Source organism: Rhinoderma darwinii, chromosome 7 (assembly GCF_050947455.1).
Source record: "Rhinoderma darwinii isolate aRhiDar2 chromosome 7, aRhiDar2.hap1, whole genome shotgun sequence".
In the NCBI taxonomy this organism is placed as follows: Eukaryota; Metazoa; Chordata; class Amphibia; order Anura; family Rhinodermatidae; genus Rhinoderma; species Rhinoderma darwinii.
The window spans coordinates 50,034,387-50,048,757 of NC_134693.1; positions in this window are offsets into that span (position 1 = coordinate 50,034,387).

The following is a 14,371-nucleotide window of genomic DNA, read 5'->3' on the forward strand; positions in this document are numbered from 1 at the left end:
TGTCTATTTATACCTGCCTTTCCTGTTCCTCCTTGCTTGTGATTCTTCTCGTGTGGTTTCCTGGCCCAGCTAAAGCTTCTGACTATTTGATCCTGCTCCATACTGACCCTGGTTTACTGACTACTCTCCTGCTCTGCGTTTGGTACCTCGTGCTCTCCTGGTTTGACTTGGCTCGTTCACCACTCTGGTTGCTCACGGTGTTGCCGTGGGCAACTGCCCCTTTCCCTTTGCTTTGTATTCCCTTGTATGTTTGTCTCGTGCACTTACTGAGCGTAGGGACCACCGCCCAGTTGTACCCCGTCGCCTAGGGCGGGACGTTGCAAGTAGGCAGGGACAGAGTGACGGGTAGATTAGGGCTCACTTGTTCGTTTCCCTACCCCCGTCGTTACATAATCACAAGCCCATACCTAGTCTACCCTGGTCCCTGACACCACTATGGACCCCCTTGAGACCCTGGCTCAGCAAATGCAGGGTCTCTCCCTACAGGTCCAGGCCCTGGCTCAGAGGGTCAACCTGCCTGATGCTACCTTGGTAGTTCCCCTCACCTCACCTCCTGAACCCCACCTCAAGTTGCCCGGCCGGTTCTCAGGGGACCGGAGGGCTTTTCTCTCCTTTCGGGAGAGTTGTAGGCTTTACTTTCGCTTAAAGCCTCATTCCTCAGGTTCTGAGAACCAGCGGGTGGGTATAATTATGTCCCGGCTCCAGGAAGGGCCCCAAGAGTGGGCCTTCTCCTTGGCTCCTGACGCCCCTGAACTTTCCTCCGTTGATCGTTTCTTTTCTGCTCTCGGACTCATTTATGATGAGACTGACAGGACTGCCTTTGCCGAGGGTCAGCTGGTGACCTTATGTCAGGGTAAGAGACCTGTTGAGGAGTATTGTTCTGACTTTAGGAAGTGATGCGTAGCTTCTCGGTGGAATGACCCTGCCTTAAGGTGCCAGTTTAGGTTGGGTCTGTCGAATGCCCTGAAAGACCTGCTAGTTAGCTATCCCTCTTCTGACTCCCTAGACCAGGTTATGGCTTTAGCGGTACGACTTGACCGACGTCTCAGGGAACAACAACGTGAACGTTTATGTGTTTTCTCCTCCGACTACCCCATGATGCCTCTCGAGGTTCCGTTGCTTCGTTCCTCCCCGGAAGACTCAGAGGTACCTATGCAACTCGGGGCCTCCGTGCCCCCCCCAACAACGTAGAGATTTCCGCAGGAAGAATGGTCTCTGCTTCTACTGTGGGGATGACAAGCATCAAGTGAACAACTGTCCTAAGCGTAAGAATGCAGCCGAAGAACTTCCGCGCCTAAGTGATCATCGGGGAGGTCACATGGGCGCACAGGTATTTCCCGTAAATATGAAACGTAATAAGATCTTGCTTCCCTTTCAGGTCTCTTTTGGTGGTAGGTCTGCTACCGGCAGTGCCTTCGTGGATTCAGGGTCCTCTGCTAATATCATGTCTGTGGAATTTGCTATGTCTCTTGCTATGCCTTTGATTGATTTGCCTAAACCTGTCCCAGTAGTGGGTATCGACTCCACTCCTCTTGCTAATGGTTATTTTACACAGCATACCCCTGTTTATTAACTCCTTGTTGGTTCCATGCATTTGGAGCAGTGCTCTGTACTGTTGATGCAGGGATTATCGTCCGATTTGGTTTTAGGCCTTCCCTGGTTGCAGTTGCATAATCCCACGTTTGACTGGAATACTGGGGAGCTTACCAAATGGGGTAATGAATGTTTGACGTCATGTTTTTCTGTTAATTCTATTTCTCCCCCTGAGGAGGTGAACACGCTACCTGAGTTTGTTCAGGACTTCGCTGATGTTTTCTCTAAGGAGGCCTCCGAAGTGTTACCTCCTCATAGAGAATACGATTGCGCTATCGAATTGGTACCAGGAGCTAAGCTTCCTAAGGGTAGGATATTTAATTTTTCTTGTCCCGAACGTGAAGCCATGAGAGAGTATATCCAGGAATGCCTGGCCAAGGGTTACATTCGCCCCTCTACTTCTCCGGTAGGTGCTGGCTTCTTCTTCGTAGGGAAGAAGGATGGTGGTCTTAGGCCATGCATTGACTACCGTAACCTGAATAAGGTCACTGTAAGGAACCAGTATCCCCTTCCTTTGATTCCTGATCTCTTTAATCAGGTTCAGGGGGCCCAATGGTTCTCTAAGTTTGATCTACGGGGGGCGTATAACCTTATCCGCATCAAAGAGGGGGATGAGTGGAAGACTGCGTTTAACACGCCCGAAGGTCATTTCGAATACCTCGTCATGCCCTTTGGGTTGTGTAATGCTCCGGCGGTCTTCCAGAATTTCATAAATGAGATTTTGAGAGATTACCTGGGGATATTTCTTGTAGTGTACCTTGATGACATACTGGTGTTTTCCAAGGACTGGTCCTCCCACATTGAGCATGTCAGGAAGGTGCTCCAGGTCCTTCGGGAAAACAAACTGTTTGCAAAAACCGAAAAATGTGTGTTTGGGGTACAGGAGATACCATTTTTGGGTCAAATCCTCACTCCTCATGAATTCCGCATGGACCCCGCCAAGGTTCAGGCTGTGGCGGAATGGGTCCAACCTGCCTCCCTGAAGGCGTTACAGTGTTTTTTGGGGTTCGCTAATTATTACAGGAGATTTATTGCTAACTCCTCGGTCATCGCTAAGCCTCTTACGGACCTCACTCGCAAAGGTGCTGATCTCGTCCACTGGCCTCCTGTCCAGGCTTTTGAGGTCCTTAAGAAGTGCTTTATCTCAGCCCCGGTGCTGGTTCAGCCCAACCAAATGGAGCCATTTATCGTGGAAGTTGACGCATCCGAGGTGGGAGTGGGGGCTGTCTTGTCCCAGGGTACCAGGTCCCTCACCCATCTCCGCCCCTGTGCCTACTTCTCCAGGAAGTTTTCGCCCACTGAGAGTAACTATGATATTGGCAACCGCGAACTCTTAGCCATTAAATGGGCATTTGAAGAGTGGCGCCACTTCCTGGAGGGGGCTAGGCACCAGGTAACGGTCCTTACCGACCACAAGAATCTGGTTTTCCTAGAATCTGCTCGGAGGCTAAACCCGAGACAAGCTCGATGGGCGCTATTTTTTACCAGATTCAACTTTTTGGTTACCTATAGGGCTGGGTCTAAAAATATTAAGGCCGATGCACTGTCGCGTAGCTTCATGGCCAGCCCTCCTTCGGAGGAAGATCCTGCTTGTATTTTGCCTCCCGGTATAATCATTTCTTCTATTGATTCTGATTTAGTCTCTGAAATTGCGGCTGATCAAGGTTCAGCTCCCGGGAACCTTCCTGAGGACAAGCTGTTTGTTCCCCTGCAATACCGGCTAAGGGTACTTAGGGAAAATCATGATTCCGCACTATCTGGTTATCCAGGCATCCTGGGTACCAAACACCTCATTGCCAGAAACTATTGGTGGCCTGGGTTGCCTAAAGACGTTAAGGCCTACGTCGCCGCTTGTGAGGTTTGTGCTAGGTCCAAGACTCCCAGGTCCCGACCAGCGGGCTTACTACGTTCGTTGCCCATTCCCCAGAGACCTGTCATATCTCCATGGATTTTATCACCGATTTGCCTCCATCCCAAGGCAAGTCGGTGGTGGGGGTGGTAGTAGACCGCTTCAGTAAGATGTGCCACTTTGTGCCCCTCAAGAAACTACCCAACGCCAAGACGTTAGCTACCTTGTTTGTCAAACACATCCTGCGTCTCCATGGGGTCCCTGTCAATATTGTTTCGGACAGAGGGGTACAATTTGTTTCTTTGTTTTGGAGAGCCTTCTGTAAAAAGTTGGAGATTGATCTGTCCTTCTCCTCTGCCTTCCATCCTGAAACCAATGGCCAAACTGAGAGGACTAATCAATCTCTAGAACAATATTTAAGGTGTTTTATCTCTGACTGTCAATATGATTGGGTCTCATTCATTCCCCTCACCGAATTTTCCCTTAATAACCGGGTCAGTAACTCGTCAGGGGTCTCCCCCTTTTTCTGTAATTTTGGGTTTAATCCACGGTTCTCCTCTGTTTCACCTGGTAGTTCCAACAATCCCGAGGTAGAGGTCGTTCATCGGGAACTGTGCAAAGTCTGGGCCCAGGTTCAGAAGAACCTAGAGGCGTCCCAGAGCGTACAAAAAACTCAGGCTGATAGAAAACGTTCTGCTAACCCCTTGTTTATGGTCGGGGATCTGGTGTGGTTATCGTCTAGGAACTTGTGTCTTAAGGTCCCGTCCAAGAAGTTTGCTCCCCGGTTTATTGGGCCGTATAAGGTCATTGAAGTCCTCAATCCTGTCTCCTTCCGGCTGGAGTTACCCCCATCTTTTCGTATACACGACGTGTTTCATGCCTCCCTCCTTAAACGCTGCTCCCCGTCCTTGGCTCCCTCGAGGAAACCTCCTGTTCCCGTTCTCACCCCTGAGGGGGTGGAATTCGAGGTGGCCAAGATTGTGGACAGCAAGATGGTCCAAGGCTCCCTCCAGTACCTTGTCCATTGGAGAGGATACGGGCCTGAGGAGAGGACTTGGGTACCTGCCCGGGATGTTCACGCTGGGGTATTGGTCAGGAAGTTCCACCTTCGTTTCCCCAGTAAACCAGGTCCACTTAGAAAGGGTCCGGTGGCCCCTCATAAAAGGGGGGGGGGGTACTGTAAAGGATCTGCCAGGCACAGCTTTGGGGTTAACTCCCATAGGTAATCAGTCTGCACCTGAATCTACGGCTCTGAGACTGACTCCATCTTCCACCACTCAGGATGGCAGGCTTAGGAGTGGGAGAGCCTATCGCAGCCTGGCCAAACGGAGCTAGCTCCCGCCCTCTGTCTATTTATACCTGCCTTTCCTGTTCCTCCTTGCTTGTGATTCTTCTCGTGTGGTTTCCTGGCCCAGCTACAGCTTCTGACTATTTGATCCTGCTCCATACTGACCCTGGTTTACTGACTACTCTCCTGCTCTGCGTTTGGTACCTCGTGCTCTCCTGGTTTGACTTGGCTCGTTCACCACTCTGGTTGCTCACGGTGTTGCCGTGGGCAACTGCCCCTTTCCCTTTGCTTTGTATTCCCTTGTATGTTTGTCTTGTGCACTTACTGAGCGTAGGGACCGCCGCCCAGTTGTACCCCGTCGCCTAGGTCGGGTCGTTGCAAGTAGGCAGGGACAGAGTGGCGGGTAGATTAGGGCTCACTTGTTCGTTTCCCTACCCCCGTCGTTACAGTCAAAGTAAGCATTATTGGGGTCAAAGGTTAAAAGGATTAACATTAAAAACAATGCGATTAGCACATTACCATAATTGATGGCTACCACAGAGATTGTAAACATAAACATTGTAGCTATTCAGCAGTGCATGTGGTTTGGTACAGTGGATACATAAGGGAGCATTTGCCGTTATGCGCGTGGAGCTGGAATTCCGCCAGCGCTGTGATCGTAGTGATACCTTACTTATGAAGACATGGTGCAGTGTGCTCAGAGGATGAGAGCTAAAGAGCTGGGAATGTGGTGTGAGCGTCCTGTGGTCACAGTTAGGGATCACTCCAGGATATATGTCCGCAGCTCTCAGCGGGGATCGCAAGATGTGCGTCCCAGGTTGCTATATGGATTGTGCGCTAGGAAGCCAGGAGATGGGTTGGCGTCTCTAGTTGTTATGGAGACAGGTTAGCGTCTCTGACGCTTCAGTGAATTGCTCTGGAACTACGGAAGCCCAGAGTGATCAGAATCGGCTGTACTATATTGGAGCTCCTCTTTGAAAGGAAGAAGTGGATGGTTGATATCATTGTTACTGGGTGTTACTTGTTCCTGCTAGCAGATGATGGTGGGCTGTTGTTAGGATGTATGAAGATGGGAAACGGGGAAGGGGGTAAGTATATGTGTATGCATACATTTGGTCCAAAAAAAAGGGTCTCAATAATTCTGGTATTATCTATAGTTGAGATGAGGCATCGGTATAAGGAAATGAATTGATAAATGGAACAGTAGGTAAATGGAGGATATTTGTAGGATTGGTGGTGTGGGTGAACTAGATAAGAATATGTGCAAAAAAGTGGTATTTAGGAACTGACTGGGGGCAGGAGTTGGACGGGGAGGAGGAAAAGGGGGAAAGGCACGAGGGATCGAGGATTGGGAGGGCTGGTTAGTGTGATCTGAATAGGGGTTCGAGGCGTCATATAATGGTTTCTGTGACCTCATTAAGACCTATTGGTTTGAGGGTATCTAGTTTATAGATCCAAAATATCTCCCTTTTACATAAGTTCTCAAAACTGTTATTGAGGGAGGGGTCTATTCGTTCAATAGGGGTAATCGAAAAACAATTAAAATCTCCCTTGTGTTCAATAGTGCAATGACGTGAGATATGCTGTGCTGAATAAATTGTTTCATACAGTTTGACCTATGTTTGTTGAGGTGACAATGTAGGGGCTATATTGTTCTACCTACATATTGTTTTTTGCAAATGCAATTGATTAAGTAGATAATGTTTGATGATTTACAATTGAGACGGTGTTTGATGGGGAAGAAAGTTCCTGTCGAGTTTGACTTGAAATTGGTTAGTTGGTGGGTAATGGTGTTGCAACAGAGGCATTTTTTGACACCATATTTGTAGCTACCCAATGTTCCAACTTTTTTCTCAGAGGGTTTGTGTTTGTTCCAGTGTCGGATTCTGCTAGGTGCCAGCATGTTTTTTTTAATGTAGGAGCATGTCTGAAGGTTATTGTGGGTTTGTGAGGAATAATTGATTTACGGTATGGATCAAGTTCAAGAATGTGCCATTGTTTCTTTAAGCTCTCACAGATTTTTTTATGTTCTGTGTTATAGGTGGTGCTGAAATTAAGGTTATTGATATGTGGCGTTAAGGTCTGAGTGGAGAAAGGTAATTTTGGAGCTGAACAAGCTTCTTGGGAGAGTTCAGAGTTTTGTTTTTTTAAAAGCTTCTATTAGTACTTGCTTGGGGTTGTATTTTTTTCACAAAATCGGGATTTCAGATTTCTGCCATGGGTGACGAAATCTTTGTCAAGAGTGCAATTTTTTCTGATTCTTTTATATTGGCTAAATGGTATGTTCTTTATCCATTTTGAAAAATGTCCACCTATGTATTCCTGGTAGCTGTTAGTGTCCACTTTTTTGCAGAAAATGTTTGTTGTAAAATTGTGATTAGTGAATGAAATGACAAGATCCATATATTCAATGGCTATATCACTCAAATTGCTGGTGAAGGTGAGGCCCCACTAATTATTGTTTAGGGATTCGAAGAAGAGTATAGCTTTCGCCTAATCGACCTTCCATAGAAAGAAGAGGTCATCAATGTACCTCTTGTACATCAGTATATTTGGTTTTGCCCAGGGGTGGTTCCAGATGTGTAAATCTTCAAAATCCCCCATCAATAGGTTGGCATAGCTGGGTGCCACACGGGTCCCCGATTGAAAAAATTGATTTGCCTACCGGCAAAAGAGGCCCTGTTTTCCAACTCTCAAGATTGAAAATAGAAAATAAAAAATATTTATTAGGTTTATGCAACAAGAACAAACTACATAGACGTAAAAACAAGGTCCAATGCTGACTGCAAATCGGCACAGTGCAGAGTATAAGGAGCCTGGAGTCAACGGCTGCAGCACGTTGCACTCAGCCCACAATTAGATTAGAGGAGTCAGCAGGACAAGTACTTAAAACAAGGAAGGAAGCCCCCCCGACATGTTTCGCTACGATGTAGCGTCTTCAGGGGTATCGGGTCCCCATAGCTGTACCTTTAACCTGGTGGAACATTAAATTTTTGAAAGTGAATATGTTATTCTTGAGAATAAACTTCATGCTTTTTAGAAGGAAATTGGTTTGTAAGGGGTTCATGTCTGAATCTTTTGTTAGAAATTTTTTAAGTCTAGTTAGGCCCAAATGGTGATCGATGCTACTATACAGGGCACTAACGTCTAAAGAAATGAAAATTATGTCTGTGGTGTGTTTAATCATTTTAAGTTCGCTGATGAGCTGTGTGGAGTCTTTAACCACTTCCGCCCATAGACTATAAACATCCGGGCAGTCCGCAGTTAACTCTTCCAGAACGTCCTGCAGAGTTAGCAGGTTTGCCGCTCCCCGTCAGCACTTAGCTCCGTGATACAGCTGTCTCTAGACAGCTGTATCATGGAACCTTAAGCAGAGACCACTCATTGTGGTCTCCGGTCATGTGATCGTTGTGACAACCTGTCACAACGATCGCATTGCTCCGAACAGCAGCGCTTACGCGCCGACTGTGAGGAGCTCTCTGATATAGCTGTCTAGAGACAGCTGATATCACGGAGCTTTCACCCGGAGACCACTCAGTATGTTCTCCGTTCATGTGATCGCTGTGACAGCGTGTTACAGCGATCACATTGCTCCTCCCAGCAGCGCTTATGTGCCGACGGTAAGGCACTCAGCTATGTGAACGCTGTGACAGCTTTTCACAGCGGTCACGTGCATGCCAACGGTAAGGAGCTCCATGATCGCCATCTATTGCCGAGCTTCAGAGTGGTCTCTGGTCACAGTGATCACCAATTGCATCTTCTCCCTCTCTGGCAGACTGCCAGAGAGGGAGAAGAATAATGTAATTTTTTTTTTAAAAAAACACATACACACTTTTTTTTTTTCAAATAAAATTTTTCTCTATGAATAAATTTGTCTATCTACTACACAGCGACTTTGGCCACGCACCACACAGGTCGACCAGCCAAAGACCGCTAGGTGCCGTAGCCTACATTGCATATAATAAAAGTCAATGTGGTTGTATCGCAACGCGCAAGTTGCCACGACATGACAGTTGCAAGAAATCCAAACTGACGTGTCGCACTTACATGCAGGTCGCAACGTGACCAAATTGACTTTCATTACTTGCGGTGTAGGCTATGGGACATAGCAATCTTTGGTCAGACAACCTGTACATGGAGTATTTTGCAGGCAGAAAAAAATCTGCCTCAAAATTCCTGAAGGTATTTTGAGGCAGATTTTAACCTGCCCTCACTTTTTTGCCGTGTTTTTCACCTGAGGCCATTGAGGGACGCGGGCGTAAAGCGCTTTTTTCTGCCTCCCAGCCGCCTGGGAAAAAACAAAAAGTTCGGCTGTATATTGGTGCTGATTCCGACGCGGTTTCCATGTCAAAATCAGCATAAAAGAACTCTGTGTGAATTGGACCTTAGGGTGACGTTAGATGTGGCGGATTCACTGCAAATTTTACCTGCGGATTTGCGCAGGGATAGTGTGCAGCGGATTACAGTACAAGGCAAGTAGATGAGATTTTACAAAACTCATCTGCATGCTGCAGACATTTTACACAGCAGATTTTCAAATCTTTGATATGTCTATAAATTAATACCTTGGGGTCTGCTTTCCATAAAAGAATAATTAATAATAATAATACACGACAGGGTTTCCCGGCCGTGTGATAGCCGTTCAAAAAACGTCCGTTACACGGCCGCAGTAGGAACAATAGATTCCAAATGGGGCTACTCACATGACGATTTTTTGATGGCCCGGTAAACTGGGCCATGAAGAAATGGGGCATGCCCTATTTTCGGCCGTTCTCCCGGCCCCCATAGAAGTCTATGGGGTCGGGTAATACACGGCCATCATTTGAATGAGTGACAGCCGTGTCTTCCGTCACTCGCTCTCTCTTCTCCTCACAGTGCGAAGTGCATGTGAGGAGGAGGAGGGTATTTTGTTGCTCCCTGTTGGAGCGGAATCCCCAATCCCCGGCCACAGCTTCGGCAACACTGTGGCCTGGGATTGAGAATTCCGCTCCAGCAGAAGTCCCTGACTTCACTGTTCATATATGGACACCGTCACATCAAGGACTTCTGAAGCGGAATCTCCAGCGCTGTGGCCGGGGATTACGCTCCAGGAGAAGTCCCTGCCTTCACTGTCCATATATGGACACAGTGACGTCAGGGACTTCTGAAGCGGAATTCCGATCCAGGAGAAGTCCCTCACTTCACTGTCCATATATGGACAGTGAAGTGAGGGACTTCTCCTGGAGCAGTCCCCTACAGGAAGGTAGGGGGGTGCCATCTATCGGGGGTGACTATGGGGGCTGTGTAGCACTACCTACAGGGGGGGCTGTGTGGCATTACCTACAGGGGGGCTGTGTGGCATTACCTACAGGGGGCTGCGTGGCATTACCTACAGGGGGGCAGTGTGGCATTGCTTACAGGGGGCAGTGTGGCATTACCTACAGGGGGCTGTGTGGCATTACCTACAGGGGGCTGTGTGGCATTACCTACAGGGGGCTGTGTGGCACTACCTACAGGGGGGCTGTGTGGCACTACCTACAAGGGGGGCTGTGTGGCACTACCTACAGGGGGCTGTGTGGCACTACCTACAAGGGGGGCTGTGTGGCACTACCTACAAGGGGGGCTGTGTCAGTATCTACAGAGGGCAGTGTGTGGCATTATCTACAGAGGGAAGTGTGTGGCAAAAAATGTACAAATTAAATTCATCTGATTTTAAAACGGACAGGGAAAAAAACAGATGCAAAACGGGTCAAAATCGGTGGTTGAAAACAGAAACACGGCCCGAAATGGATGCAAATCGGATGCAAAACGTCCGTTTTTATCGGCCGACACTCTGACCCTGTCATGTGAATAGAGCCTTAGTCGTCAATATATGATTGGTGGTGGCCCGTCTCCCCGCAGCCCCGTCGATGAGCTGTTTTGAAGGGGCCGCGATACTCGTACCAGTGTCGCTTCCTCTTCATTTCCTTTACTGCTTACACTGTGAATTGCGGACACATTTGTAACGGCGGTTCACAGTATGACAGTATACACTTGAATGGTAGAAGGCTGTAATACTGCTACAAGTGTATCTGTGATTCACAGTGTGAGCAGTAAAAGAAATGAAGTGGAAGCAGCGCTTGTATAAGCACTGTGGCCCCTTCAAAACAGCCGATCGACGGGGTGCTGAGTGTCGGTTCCTGACCGATCAGATATTGATGGCCTATCCTGAGGATAGACCATCAGTTTTTGTGGACTGGAAATGTCACAACATCTGTAATGGTCGTATGGTGTCAGCGAACCAGCTTTGGAAAGTTTTTCTCTAAAAGCCAGTTTGCGAACCATTCTTTGTAAGCGCCACCTTGCGCCCAGCGTGTAAGAAATGCACACATATTTGGTATCGTTGAAGATGGTAGAAGTTGCCAAATATGTATTCAGGTGTTCTTACCCAGTGGCATGCACCAGATGTAAAAAAAAAATCGCCTAAAATCACACATTCACATTTTTTTCAACTTTATTTTCCATTTTTCCTCCCATATTTAAAAAAAAAAAAGTAAAATATATCTATTATTTTTTTACACAATATGGAAGCCCAATATGTTCTGAAAAAAACCAAAGACCAAATACATGTAGGTTTGAAAAATAATAGAACAACAATTTGCTTTTAAATTGGCACATGGCTAAAACTTAAAAATAGGCCTGGTCAGGAGGGGGGGGGTAAAGCTCCTGGTCAGGAAGTGGTTAAGGTTATGATGGAATTACCCTCAAAGAAGGAATTTTTTTTTTTTATAGAATCCCTCATGGTAATAAGGTTGGGAATCACTAGTCTAGATCATTATCAGGCATTGTGCATCATGTAACCAGTAGATAATGGATGACTACCTAGCTGGAAATTTTATTATTTTCTTGTTTTAGACCAAATCAGACATGAATTCTGTTGGGTTGGGAATCAAGATAAGTAGGTGTCCCGATAGCTCTACACATAGGTTAGAAGAGATATGAAACAGCTGATGGCAATTGTATTATGTTGCTCTCTTTTGTAGTAGTTATCATTCATATGGCTGCAGAAAAAATGTAGGAGCTATCTGTCGTATTTTAGAAGGATTCAATAAACTACCACAAGTATGGCAGCTAGATAGTTAAGAAGAAAATGGACGTAGACTTCTCCCCCACAATGAGAGAGGGACATTATTGTCTACTCAACTTTGTACATTAAGAAAATAATATTCCAAGAGGTCCACAACGTGCTCCCTTCAAACCCTCTTTGTAAAGAGATTGCAGTTCCCTGGGTTGGCATATTTGTAGAAGGGATATCTGTAGATTTGTGCGGGTAGAGCAGAATACGTCATCCCTGATTTTCAATTCCAGAAAATAAAAATATAGCAGCCTTGAAACAAAACTCATTTCCAGGCAGAATGATAAATGGCCCCTAAAAAAATAACATTTTTTAAAGTATTTCTGTTGGAGGAACCGGGCCAAATATGTGATAACCCTGTAATGATGGTTTGCAGTAAAGCACAAAATTCAATATCTTAAAATAGTTCTAGCAATGTACAAGTTTTTAGGGATGAGGGAACTGGAGAAATAGTTTTGCTTACTAAAGTTCAATCACAGTTCAGGCAAAGAAAACCCGCAAACTTATATTTGCTTAAATTTCAGAGCATTTTTTTTTAAATTATGAAAATGATCGAAATACAGATTTAATCGCCTGGATATTCTATTTTATGCTTATCATCTTACTATGGACTCTTCTAACAAACAGGCATTGTCCAAAAGTGTGGCTTATTGTGATTATATTAAATCATAATTAAAACATTTGTTTGATTGAATATTGTGATTTTAAAGATGTTGATATCTTAGGAAGTATAACTCCTATTGTCCAGCCGTTTCATTCTCCAGTACACTGTCACATTTTAAGGTAAATTCCACTATGTTATGTCACCCATATTATATAACATCTGTTGTCTCAAAGCACTACTGCCATAAACAGGTCTTTCAGATACTGACGTGTATTTATATATAGAGGTAGATGTGCAGCAAGAAGCCGAACCACTACTGCACATAAAACATCTAAATACTTCTAAAAAACTGTTTCCGTGACAAGTTAGAATTGGGGGACCAAATCATTAGGGCATGACCACACGTGGCGGATTTCCTCCGCAACTGTCCGCATCAATGCCGCACAGAATCTGCGTTGCAGATTCTGCTGCGGATCTGCACAAAATGTGCAGTAAATTGATGCGGACTAGCTGCTGCGGACTGCGGTAAAAGTACTTCCCTTCTCCCTATTCAGTGCAGGATAGAGAGAAGGGACAGCACTTTCCCTTGTGAAAGTCAAAGAAATTCATACTTACCGCCCGTTGTCTTGGTGACGCGTCCCTCCTTCGGCATCCAGCCCGATCTCCCTGGATGACGCGGCAGTCCATGTGACCGCTGCAGCCTGTTATTAGCCTGTGATTGGCTGTAGCCGTCACTTAGACTGAAATGTCATCCTGGGAGGCCGGACTGGAGACAGAAGCAGGGAGTTCTCGGTAAGTATGAACTTCATTTTTTTTTACAGATACATGTATATTGGGATCGGTAGTCACTGTCCCGAGTGCAGAAACAGTTACTGCCGATCGCTTAACTCTTTCAGCACCCTGGACAGTGACTATTTACTGATGTCTCCTAGCAACGCTCCCGTCATTACGGGAGCCCCATTGACTTCCTCAGTCTGGCTGTAGACCTAGAAATACATAGGTCCAGCCAGAATGAAGAAATGTCAAGTTAAAAAAGCAAGACGGATCCGCAGCACACATAACATGTGCATGACAGCTGCGGACTTCATTGCGGAAATTAGAATCTCCATTGAAGTCAATGGAGAAATTCCGCCATGAGTCCGCCACTGCTCCGCAACAGACAGAGCATGCTGCGGACACCAAATTCCGCTCCGCAGCCTATGCTCCGCAGCGGAATTTTACGCCTCGTCTAAACGAACACTGCTAAATTAAAGTGTAAGTCAATGGACAAACGGCTCCGCTGCGGATTAACGCTGCGGAGTGTCCGCAGCGGAATTTAAGTGAAATTCCGCCACGTGTGAACCCAGCCTTACTTGGACTTTAAATGCTGCATCTATTCTATTGACTTCAATTTGGAAACCGTAACAAGTTTGCAGCAAATCTATGACGGAAAAGGCATGCTGTGGCTACTGGAAAAAAAGCCACATTTTTTTTTTACTGTATTGTATGAACTGAATTTTTTTAAAAAAATTCTAATTTATTGTATTGTAATTCCTAGCCACTGCTGTGATTACGTTAGAGGCCAGACGACAGCACAAATACTGCACGTTCATATTGTATAATCTAGCAATATTGCAGTGTAGGTTGGACATCTTGATACTTCTAGGCAGGGTAGATAGCTGTATGCTATTTATTTTTTTTGATCTCCCATTCTGCCCTGGGCGATTTTAATTAGTTTAATGCTGGTTCATCCCCAGATATATGTAGGCTTTGTACCGGTTCTGGTTGTATGTTCAGTGTAAGTTCCCACCTCAGAGGTCTGCTTGTCGTGGCAGATGGGCTCACATAATTTGATCAAAATGTGCGCTAAAAACCTCACTTTTAAGTGGACTTAGCAGTAATGCATATTTATTTATATTTAGTGGCTTAGGAGACATTAGTGTTCGCAGTGTGCTGTCGCCATTT